The sequence below is a fragment of the Gymnogyps californianus genome, chromosome 1 (genome assembly GCF_018139145.2).
Source record: "Gymnogyps californianus isolate 813 chromosome 1, ASM1813914v2, whole genome shotgun sequence".
Lineage (NCBI taxonomy): Eukaryota > Metazoa > Chordata > Aves > Accipitriformes > Cathartidae > Gymnogyps > Gymnogyps californianus.
This window is the reverse complement of record NC_059471.1, coordinates 217,054,760-217,065,997: the sequence shown is the minus strand read 5'-3', so window position 1 is coordinate 217,065,997 and position 11,238 is coordinate 217,054,760.

Below are 11,238 nucleotides of genomic sequence, written 5' to 3'. Positions count from 1 at the left end.
ATGGCTTCTTGCCTTCTTGTCTATGTTTCACGAACAGAGAAAGGGTGTCCTTTGTTATCAACCCTTCCGGGGGTCACTGCATGGCTCTCGGTGTTGCTCTACCATGCAAAGAAGTGGTTGTGGCTGCGCTACAGGGAATTAAATGGACAGCAGAGGTGAAAAGAGGGATAAAAGTCATTTATGTCATGAAACACCATCAGGCTGAGACTGCTACTTCAGAAGAGAAAGAAATGGGGGCAGCATAAAACCGGGTGCCACATATCAAACTCTCCACATGCTCAAGAGCCGGTTAGCCACATACCTTGCACGGCTGAAGGGCAGGAGATTGCACCATCTTCCCTGGCCTCCCACCGCTCCTCAGCCGGGCACAGGCAGACTGGGCATGCCGAACGGCTCCAGGGCAGACTGGTGGGTTTGGCTTGCTCCTCTCCACAGCTGGGGACCCTGCTTACTTGCCAGCCCCTGTGCTATCACAGCCTTGATGACAGCCACCTAACACAACGTTAGTACAGGACCCCAACTGCAAGCCAGGTGCTGCTGAGAGCTGCACACAGATTGCAATTCTGACTTATGCAAATAGAAAGAACAGCCAGTGGTCATTAAAAATAATTAGAGCCACTCTTATACACGAGATTTGAAGCCTCCACTTCAGATTTTATCTATCCTGTAAATATTAGGGTGCAGGATTAGATCTAATGCGGGGGGGCAAATTAGCCCTAAATGTGCATCATACCCAGCACACATCTCCTGAATCCAAGTGTCCCAAAGAATATTTAGGGGACCTCACATCTCCTCTTTTTTGCCCTTTTCCAAATACGTTTTGCTAAAAGTAGGATTTACAAAACTGAAAATTCATTAGAAGGTCACAGTATAAACCTCCAGCACAGAGACAATAACAAGATACAGAATAGCCCTCACTTTCCCCCTTCGCAATATTTTTTGCAGTACTCTGAATCAAAATGAGAGTCATATTATCTCATTTCCTCACTTTGGACTGTGACCCACAGTGACTACAATATAGCTCTTCCATTTTCACTTACCTTGTCCATAAGACACAAAATGAAAGGGGAGCATCTGAAATTCGGCAACGCATGCACCTGTAACACGTTTCAGACCGCTTCTTCCTCTGAAGCCTCACCAAAGACTGAGACGGAGCTCGAAAAGGGAAGATGAAAACTCCAGCCTCTCTGGAGGACACACTGAAAATCCTGCAGACTCTGGGAAAACTAAGATAGCTGAGAGTCAACCCTGCTGACTCTCGTTCTGCCAGAGAGCTGCAGCTGGTGCCAGTGAAATATTTATGCAAAGACAGCAGATGTTGCGAGCAAAGTATGAAGAAAGACATGAGAGCTGCAGTATTAGGTCGGGGCATCCAGTGCAGTGTTTGCTTCCTACAATGGCCAACATCAGATGGTTAACCACAGTGTAAGAGCAGGACAAGCACATGGAGACACGTCCATCTTTCCAGCCTCCAATGACCTATAGTTCAGGGACTTTCTGAGGCACAGACTGCATCTTGGAAATGTCTTTGCATTCAACATCCTGCATGAACTTTTCTTCTATGGATCTTCTTCCTTTGGAAACCATTTAAATTTTTAGCATTCCCAACGTCCTGTGGCAATGAGTTCCACAGGTTTACTACATGCTGCATGAAAATGTTACATTCTTTCATTAGTTTTCAGCCTCGATCCTGCTTGTTTCATTTGCTGCCACTCAATTCTTGTATAAAAAGAAACATTAAATTTTTTAAAATCTGGGAGAAATGTTGCCTATTTCTTCCATATCACCGCTGCCATCTCTAAGGCTTGGGAACATTTGTCTGTACATCAACGGCAAGATCAGAAAAACATTTTAGCACCAACTGTGCAACCTGGATAGTACTAAAGTGCCTGTGCTCATGGAGAGACTGAAGAAACCTGGAAGATCCACACGAGCATCTCTTAACACAGAGGGCAGCTCAGTTCAACCCAGACCTTGGCCCAGCGATAAATGCAAATGTAATGTTGACCCAGCAATAAATGCAAATACTTAGAGCCCCTGGAAATCCCCAGTGTCTGCCTGGCATCAGCCCTTTCTAAGAGACCCTGCAGCTAAGCATAGTCCGCAAGAGCACAGCGTGGCTGGTGCCCCAAGAGAGCTAAGCTTAGCTCCCTCCCATATGGGTCAGAGATGACGGTTAGGGCTCGAGTCTTCAGATGGTCAGCAAATAGGTTTCCCTTGGGGTTAATCCGCAAGGAAGCTTTACCATGAGCCCAGGAGACAAGGGGCAGACTGTAATTCATGTACAACTGGAGAGGAGACTAAGTGCCCTGTGCTAGGAGCAAGCACAGCCCTGCTGAGAAACCCCCACCAGCTTTCCCATTGCCTTCAAACCATTCTCCCAATTCTCCACCCCTCGTCTCAAGGCAAACAAGGATCATCCATCATCCATCCACCCTCACCAGCGCAAAAGCCCACCATCACTGCCCTGTACAAAAGAGGAAATAAATCTCAAACTGTTCATTTCAGTAAAAAAAAGGTACGAGGGAGCTGCTGTACTGCTAGCTGAAGGGTTAAATGTGGTGCTACCCAGAGATAGCTCCTTTCCTAGCTCATCTCCCAGCTGCTGGGCTCTGGCCTGTTTAATGAAGATAGATTGCCTTCAAGAGGCCACCTCTGTCTAGACTGCCTATGGCCCCTTTTTATTGCCCCCACCCACGCAAGTGAACTCAGGACCCAGGCATGGAAAAATTCCAGGCAATGGAGCAGCAAGGGAATAAACTGAGTTTTCTCAGAGCAAACAGAGCCAGGTCTTCCCCAGCCCTTTCTCTTGGGCATGGATTCTCTTGGGTCTAGTCACGGCTGAGACACCGACATCGTTTCATCAATGGGGGCCCAGAGAACGTTTCATTTGTCTACGCTGACTTGTATTCGTGAAGTCTGCAGTAATCTACTGCCTCCAAGGCCTCTTGACTTTAGGTTACGACAGCACTAGGAAGCTTGTGTCCTCGCTGCAGCAGCCTTGCTGAGCTATTACAGCCCCAGACCCGCAGCCTGTGCACACCAGCCTGCACAAAGGCTAAATGTGTGCTGGGTCTCCTGCAGAGAGCTCCCTGGAGCGCAGGACATCATCTGCTTTACAGCCCCACCATGAGCCAGTGGGATCCCCACAGAGACAAGGAGGACATGAGATTATTGATGACCTGGCCAACTAAAGTCCTCAGACCATGCCTATGCTATTGAATAAGTGGACCAAGGAAATCTTCTAGCCCTGAGGCCAACAAATGACATAGTTTCTGTCCACAGAGCTAAATTATCTTTATACCCCCATCCCCAAATAGGAGTCATATCTACACTGCCTGCTCCGTGGTCCATGCTCGCCCCAGACCGGACCTGTGCATTATTTGGGAGTGTGATAGTTTGTTTGGGCTAAAGCCATGCCAGGGACTGTGCTAATAGTGGAACAAAATTTCCATCCACTAGTCTAGGAGCCCCAATCCCGTGGCATGATATGTCATCAATCCCCATAACAACAGTGAACGACAGTCACGGGTGGAGCAATAAATGAGGTGGACATAGACACCATGTCTGTTCTCTGAACACACTCTTGGAGACAGTAAAATCAAAGAAGTGGAAGAAAGAGCATTGCACAGGAAAAGATGGATGAGAACCAGACATGAGTATATTTCACGTGGGGAAAAAAAGTGTAGGGTAGTAGAAGGTTTCTAGCCCTCTCAGAAGGGATCTTAGAGCAACTTCCCAAAACCTTGTTGGAGCCCACGTGAAGTCATGTCAAGTTACTCAGGGAGTGCTGTGGTGTCAAAGGTCTTTGACCATGAGACTTCTTCCAAATAGACAGGTAGGTCCAGTTTTCAAAATCCCACACGTCCCGCAGTGCTCTGAAACTAAAGCTTGGTGCCATAAGGTCGGGAAGAACTCTAATTCCCATGATGTGGGAGCCAGAAGCAACACAGGTTGGAGAAACATTAATAATGGACACAACACCGAGATAAAAACATGTTAGTGATGGTTTTCCTGGCTTTCACTGGAGGAAAAGTGAATTTGGGTCCAAAATTTACAACACACTGAATCAAAACCCCACTGCTGAACAAAGGAAGGTCTGGGAGGCAGACTGCGATGCTGTAGCTTGCAAAACTCTTTAATACCTAAAGATGTATTCACTTTCAATTTCCTTGTCACCAAAGGCTTTTAAAGCAACAAGCTCTACCTGGGGTGAATGCATAGTTTACATATTTAATGATAATGATTCTCTGATACCTTGAGGGTATAGCGAATTAGTGCATTTCTTCATCTCATGGCATGAGGGGGGCCAAACCCAGTCTTAAATCATAGAAAACATGAAAAGATTTGCAAGGAGGGAGTGTTGGCACGGCTTAGCAGGGAGGACAAGCTGAGCTCACTGGAGTGTTGCTTTCCAGGGGCAAGGTGGATCGGGACTGAGCATATGGAGGGAAGCCAGTTAAATGTTAGGCTCCAAAGGAGAAGAAAACATGCCCACATTTTGATACAGATAACTCTGATTCATTTTCTGGACATGAGTAAAAACAGTAAAAAAAAAAAAAAAAGGTCTTTTCCTCCTCTTTGCGTGTGTTTAGGTTATTTTAACTGAAAGAACATTTCTATGAGAACCCATCAATCACCTCTGGAAAGTCACGCTCACTCGCCTAAAGCATGGAGAGACATATCCAATGTGGGGAGACTCTCAAAAGAGAAAAGTGCTTCAGGTTGAAGTTCTTCCAGCTCATTTAAAGAGATGTCAAGTTTAACGATCTTAAGGAATGAGTAGGAGGAAGGGGGAGAGGGCTAAAAAAAAAAATGAAGCTATTTCCAACTTTCCCCCCATCTCCCCCCAAAATATGCCTGGAGTTTTTAGTCTTTACCATTTTTAACAAGTAGCAACACACACAGGCTGTTCTAGCACCACTACTGCTTGATCAAGGAGATCTGCTTTGGAAATCACCCAAATAAAACTTGGCAGAGAAAAATAAAAGGAAACAAAAAGAGGGAAAGTTTAAAAAGTGACAAAGAGGAGAAAGGAGGCCAGATCCTCAGCAGAGCAGTTTCTTGCATCTCCTCTTCGTCACGGGAGCCCTGCTGCTGTACACTAGTAAGGGACAAGCTCTGAGCACGTCAGAGAAACATCTGTAAGCGAGAAAACCAGCTCATGTACCTCACAGAAAATGAAATGTTTGAGACAGCAGGAATGTCTCCTGCTCCATCCAGAGAAACAGTGATCATTTCTGAAATGCTAAGCTGAGAACGTGCAAGTTGCTAAAACGTGATGCATTTAGCAAATAACTGAAATTGCTGAGAAAATATCTACCAAGGAGGGAGTGGGAGGAATATTTGGGGGACCTGGAAGTTTTTGATGGAACACATAATCCCAAGGATGTAACAATTTAAGGAGACGAGAGAGACTTACCCCTTCTAACACACCTAAAAATACATCAGTGATTTATTTTAGTTATTTTTGAAGTGATGTGATATCATAAAAGAAATGGAAATTTAAAGCTGACTACCACAAAAGGCTTCCCAACAGAGAAGCAACAGACTCCTGCCCCAGCCAAAGCTGTAGAAGTCCAGGGGTTGGGGGCATTTCAAACAAAGCTGGTGAAAGTGGAGTAGCACTTCTTGAATTTCTATTGCTACACATTCCCAAAACAAAGGTGAAGGAGTTGAGATGGAAAGCTTTGGAGAGCTGCACAGCAACAAGACGGCTGCTGGCAGAGCAGAGTGTTTTAGGACATGAGTTGTCTCTCCCAACAGTACTCGCTGACACCTGGGTTAGATGAGTTTAGGTTTCAGGCATACAAAAAGGACCTATTCCTTACCATTGCTCTCCCACAAATATACATCTATCGTGGAGATACATAATATTGGAGAGGAGAAATGGAAATTCCAGGATCTGTTCCCTTCCTTTGCCCCGACTGATGTGACCTAGTCTCTGCCTGTGTCTGCAGCTTAACTGTCCCCACTATAAAATGAGATTAATAATAATAATCTGTTGAGGAAAAGCGCTGTCCGGCCTGAGGACTGTGAATGAGGAGTTCATGTTGGAAAAGCTAAGTGTCGTGGTTTAACCCCAGCCGGCAGCTAAGCACCACGCAGCCGCTCGCTCACTGCCCCCCACCCCTGGGATGGGGGAGAGAATCAGGAAAAAAAAACTCGTGAGTTGAGATAAAGACAGTTTAATAGGACAGAAAGGAATGAAAAACAATGATAATGATAATAATAATAATATGACAATAGCAATACTAAAAGAATTAAACTATACAAAGCAAGTGGTGCACAATGCAATTGCTCACCACTCGTTGACCGATGCCCAGTTAGTTCCCGAGCCGCGATCCCCCTCCCAGTTAACTCCCCCAGTTTATATACTGGGCATGATGTCATATGGTATGGAATAGCTCTTTGGCCAGTTTGGGTCAGCTGTCCTGGCTGTGTCCCCTCCCAGCTTCTTGTGCCCTCCAGCCTTCTTGCTGGCTGGGCACGAGAAGCTGAAAAATCCTTGACTTAGTATAAACACTACTTAGCAACAACTGAAAACATCAGTGTGTTATCAACATTATTTTCCTACTAAATCCAAAACACAGCACTATACCAGCTACTAGGAAGAAAATTAACTCTGTCCTAGCCGAAACCAGGACACTAAGGCAGGTGAGAAGTCCCCATCTTCAGCTGCATGTTTTCACCACCACAGTCTGAATGCTCCTAGTTCATACCAGCGGGGATCCAGCTAAACCTCGCCTACGGTAGATTAAGCTGCAAGGGTCTGCACTTCGGGAAGTGCTCAGATGAACAGTAATGGTATCTTGGCCATGGGATGACAATATTTGCTCACGGGTGCTGAAGAGGTGAGGGCAATAATTCCCCTAACAGTAAAAGCCTAACTCTCAGTACTTTAAGTCCCACAACTGGTAGCTATCCCACTAAAATCCAGTGTGCTCTTTCCTCTTTTGCCCACACGCTATTTCACAGAACAGGCTTGTGATGAAAAACAGTGGAAATAAACCCAAGAGTTCACCTCTGCATATCCCTTCCCAACTTGTCAGAACTGTCATTGGTTCAAAACCTCTTCTTTACCTTGCAGGGAATTCAGTTACAGGGAACAATTGCCTGGAAGAGAAAACGAGTCCAGTCTTGTCTGCACAGCCAAATACCACAGGCGTTCTTCATCTTTTAGTAGGAGAAGCAGCAGGATTGGATTCAGACATGAGCAGGGTCACAAATGGAAAGGAGAGGAGCCAGATGAGGTATCTCACCTCAGAACAAACCTTGCAGGGTCTTCAGGGAAATCATTTATAGGTATCTGAGTGTCTTTTTTAACTGCTACTTACTGAGTTTTTCTTACAACCAAAGCCCTAAACCTGGCACCCTCCTCCCACACTGTGGATCTTCAACGTGCTCAAAACCTATAAATCATCAGGAGTCATCTTACCTCGTCTCTTAAGAAGACTGCAGAGAGAGGAAACAGTAAAGTCCAGGTCATGTCAGATGCCAGTTAAAAGGCAGTGAGTCCCTCACCACCGCCCACCATGCAACAGTCTGTCACTTTACCAGTTTTCCCATTCTTTGGAAATGCTCTGAACACAGAAACACAAGTCCATGTGGATTGGAGAGAGTCCAGTTTGCCAGTTCTGAATCCCTTCTCTGGAACGTCCACCATGACAAATATCGTTATCATTGTTATAATGACATTGTTATTGGAGATGACACATCACACTCCATTTCAGCAGAGACACCATTGCTGGTAGGGAGAGGAGAGGTTTGAATGAACAGTGTAATATATAGATAGACCAAAGATGCTGGTAAACAAAGGCCAAGGTGGAGCTCAGATGTATTAAAACTTGTTAACGTGTCCACTTGCAGTAATTCTGTCTAATAAATGGCTTCTCTTTACCTGTGGCATCTCCATCTGACCACAAAGTCGGAGGTGAGGTAGTCTAAGGCGAAGCCAAAGGTGAAATCTAAGGTGCAATAATGAATTATTTGTAAGTTGTAGTTTATGTAGTTAGGAATCGGGCATTTTGTTAGCTTGCTCTGTTTGCATCTTTCAAAATCTGCCAGGACTGCAGAATTCACCGTCTCAGAGATGCTTAAATTAAACATGCTACCTTGGCAGATCTACTCAGAGATAGTCACGCAATCCCTGTGTGACAGCACCGCCACCGCTGATACCCTGCGGTTTGAATAGACATTTGCAGCACTAAAAGTACAAGCAGTTTCAAGCTGAGCCAAAGGTCAATAACTGCTCTGTGGCAGATTCACATCCTCTGTGGACCAGGCATGGCAGAAGCCCTATAGCCTCTGCACATCAGTGTTTATGTCAGAATTACCTGCCTTTTCCTGGCATGCGTCACATCTGTATTGATTATGAAAACCGGCAAAAATTGGTTTGATTGATTTGCTTCCCATGCATTAGAACACAATTGGTTTACTTCTCAGAAAAAGCCATGCTTTAGAAAACAAGAGAGCAAGAAAGCCTTTCCGGGAAAGCTCAACTTTGAGAAACCAGATTTTGCCCATGTCAAAATGTCAAACTCCCTGGTGTTTTGTCAGATTTTGCCACACCTAACAGGCTCAAAAAATGTTCTTCTGGAAATGAAACAAGAAAACTTTTCATGCATGAGCTTACAGCTCCGTCTGGTTTCCCCCATCACTGTATTTGTTCCCAAAGCAAAGACCAAAAATCTACGATCCTTTGGGGAATCAAGGCCTGACTGTCTGCATACCAGGGCTGGGAAAAGTGGTAAACTACTAAACAAATCTGGCTTCCTAAATTCCCTGTTCTCATTTTCTCACTGGCACGTGGAAGATCGCTCACAATGTGGTTATCGGGCAGAGCTGAAGGAAGGATTTCTGATGCATTCAGTAAGTCAACACAAACCCCTTCAGCCAGCATACTAAGAGTCCACAATTTTGCTTTGCCCTGCATTTCAGAAGTCAGGTACTCAAAATGCTGCCAGGGCTTATTCAAACCTTGAAGTGCTACAGATTTGTACTAGAGAAGACACCACCACCCCTCAGCCTGCTTTTCGGGTGGAAACAGACTCCCCAGTGTTTCCATGATGTGAAAACCTGTTTTGTTTTATTTCAGCCATCTCTGAAGAAAATCAAAATAACACTGGCAGAAGCAAGACGACGTTTGTAGGCAGAAGTAATATCTTTTATTAGAGCATCTGCTGTTGTTGGAAAAAACAGATAAGCCCTGGGCAGTAAAGAAAAGCTTTTGTCCTATAGCTGAAAGCTTATTTAATTTTCCAGCTATATTATTTCAACCTACAAACCTCATCTTGTCTGTGTCCTTAGACCATCCTGACTGCAAGAACATGGCCTCAAGAGCATTGCTGTCCATTCAGAGTATGCAAGACAGCTTGGCTGCATTGCCAACAAGTTAGTATTGACTCCCGGTAGAGAGACAGGGCTGAGAAATCGCTCTTGCTCATCGGATGCTTATTCTGACATCACTGGGTGTCCGCCTTTTGATACAGTGAACTGATTTTCAAATTACTTTTGAAATGGTATTTTTTTAATATTAATATAATTTAATTTTTTCTATTTTCTGACATTATTTTGTCATTCATTTCGATATCATAGAATTGGTGTGAACTGAATTTTGAATGGACTTAATTTTTATTTTAATGGGAGTGAATTATACTATTAGATCTTAGATCTGTGATCGAGATCACTTGTGAAGAATACACCAACCTGCAAACAAGGAGCTTGGCACGTTGGTCCAGCATCACAGCCGGGATGAACCAATCTCACTCCACGCAAAGAGAAAAACGGCAAGTCCAGCAACTACATCTCTAGCCTCATATTGAGGTGACCTGGAATTTTAGAGCGATAATAGCCCCCGTCCCCTAAGAATTAGACCATGAACTCAACAGACTAAGAACTCTACTCAGTCAGACAATTCATCCCAGAACCTACCTTGTAGTTATAACATTAGAAGGGATGTTAAATACTGACTAGCCCAGACAAGACTGCCGTCCCAAAGGTGCCAGGCTACAATGAACAGCTCAAAATGCTTTATGAGCTGACATTTTGGTTTTACTGTTACGCTGGAGCAGTTCAAAAGAAGCAATTTGTTCTGTGGCTTAATGCAGTTAGGAGCCAAGGTGCGGCACATTTATTGTGGCAGAAAAACAACCTCAGCCCCCCCTTCCCTTTGAAGCACAAAGAAAACGGATGACAGGCGAAGAAGTGAGCACCCAAGGTAGCAAAAGCTTATTAGTGAAGGGAACAGAAAAAATCGATCATTCTGACCTGTGCAGCAGCTGAGGATGTGGAAGCAGGAAACCCTGGAGACGTTACAAAGCGCCACCAAGCCCGAGCAATCGTCTTTGTTTGTTGCTAATGAGCCATGGTGCTTTTTAATAATATATAAACCATTTAAAAGGACTTGATGGGAAAACCAAGGAAGTCAGTCGAGGCATTTCTACCTAGAGTGAGGTCAGAAGACACTGAACTGTTTTGTGAAATGGGAGGACAATGAACTTCTGCCAAACACAGAGTAAGAGCTCAACAAAACTGCTGGGGTTCCCAGGGGGTCTCCCAGATGCCTGGACCCCCAAAGCATTATTTTCTTGCAGACTATTCTCCTGGAGGGTAAGTCCCAAGCCGAAACTCCTGGAAACATCACAATCCCAGATCCCTTGGGTCTGTGACGCTTTTATCAAGAGACCGCAGGTTTTCTAGCTGCAGGCAAAGCCCACAAGGTACCCAGGGATTCCTGGGTGTCATTGCTATAGTTTCCAGGTTTTCAGCCATAGCTTACGTAAGCCCTGAGGACACATGCTCCAACCACCCTGGGTTTCCAGCCCCCAGGTAAGGAGTCTGGAACCCTGGGATCTCCAGCTTGGAGTCAAAGAGCCTAGAAACTCTCGCAGTAAGCAAAAGAAATGTGCAATCCTGGCAGTTTTGCCCCTGTCATTAGCTGCTTTTAGCAACAGAGAAGCTGCCAAGGCTGTCACATTCCCTGAAGAGCTGGAAATCATAAAAAGAAGTGCTTCATTTTTGGACTGACCACAGTTCTTTGCAATGTGTTCATGGGATTTCACACTTGTGGTATTCAAAGGGAAAAAAAAAAAAAAGATTTGGGTCTGATTCAGATCAAAATTTTATTAAAAACAAAACAAAATATCTACAGCATGAAAATCCCACTTTTTGATCAATAAGGCTTCTATTGACCACAGAGGGCTTTGACAGACCCTTAGTGGGGCTCTCCACGCAACT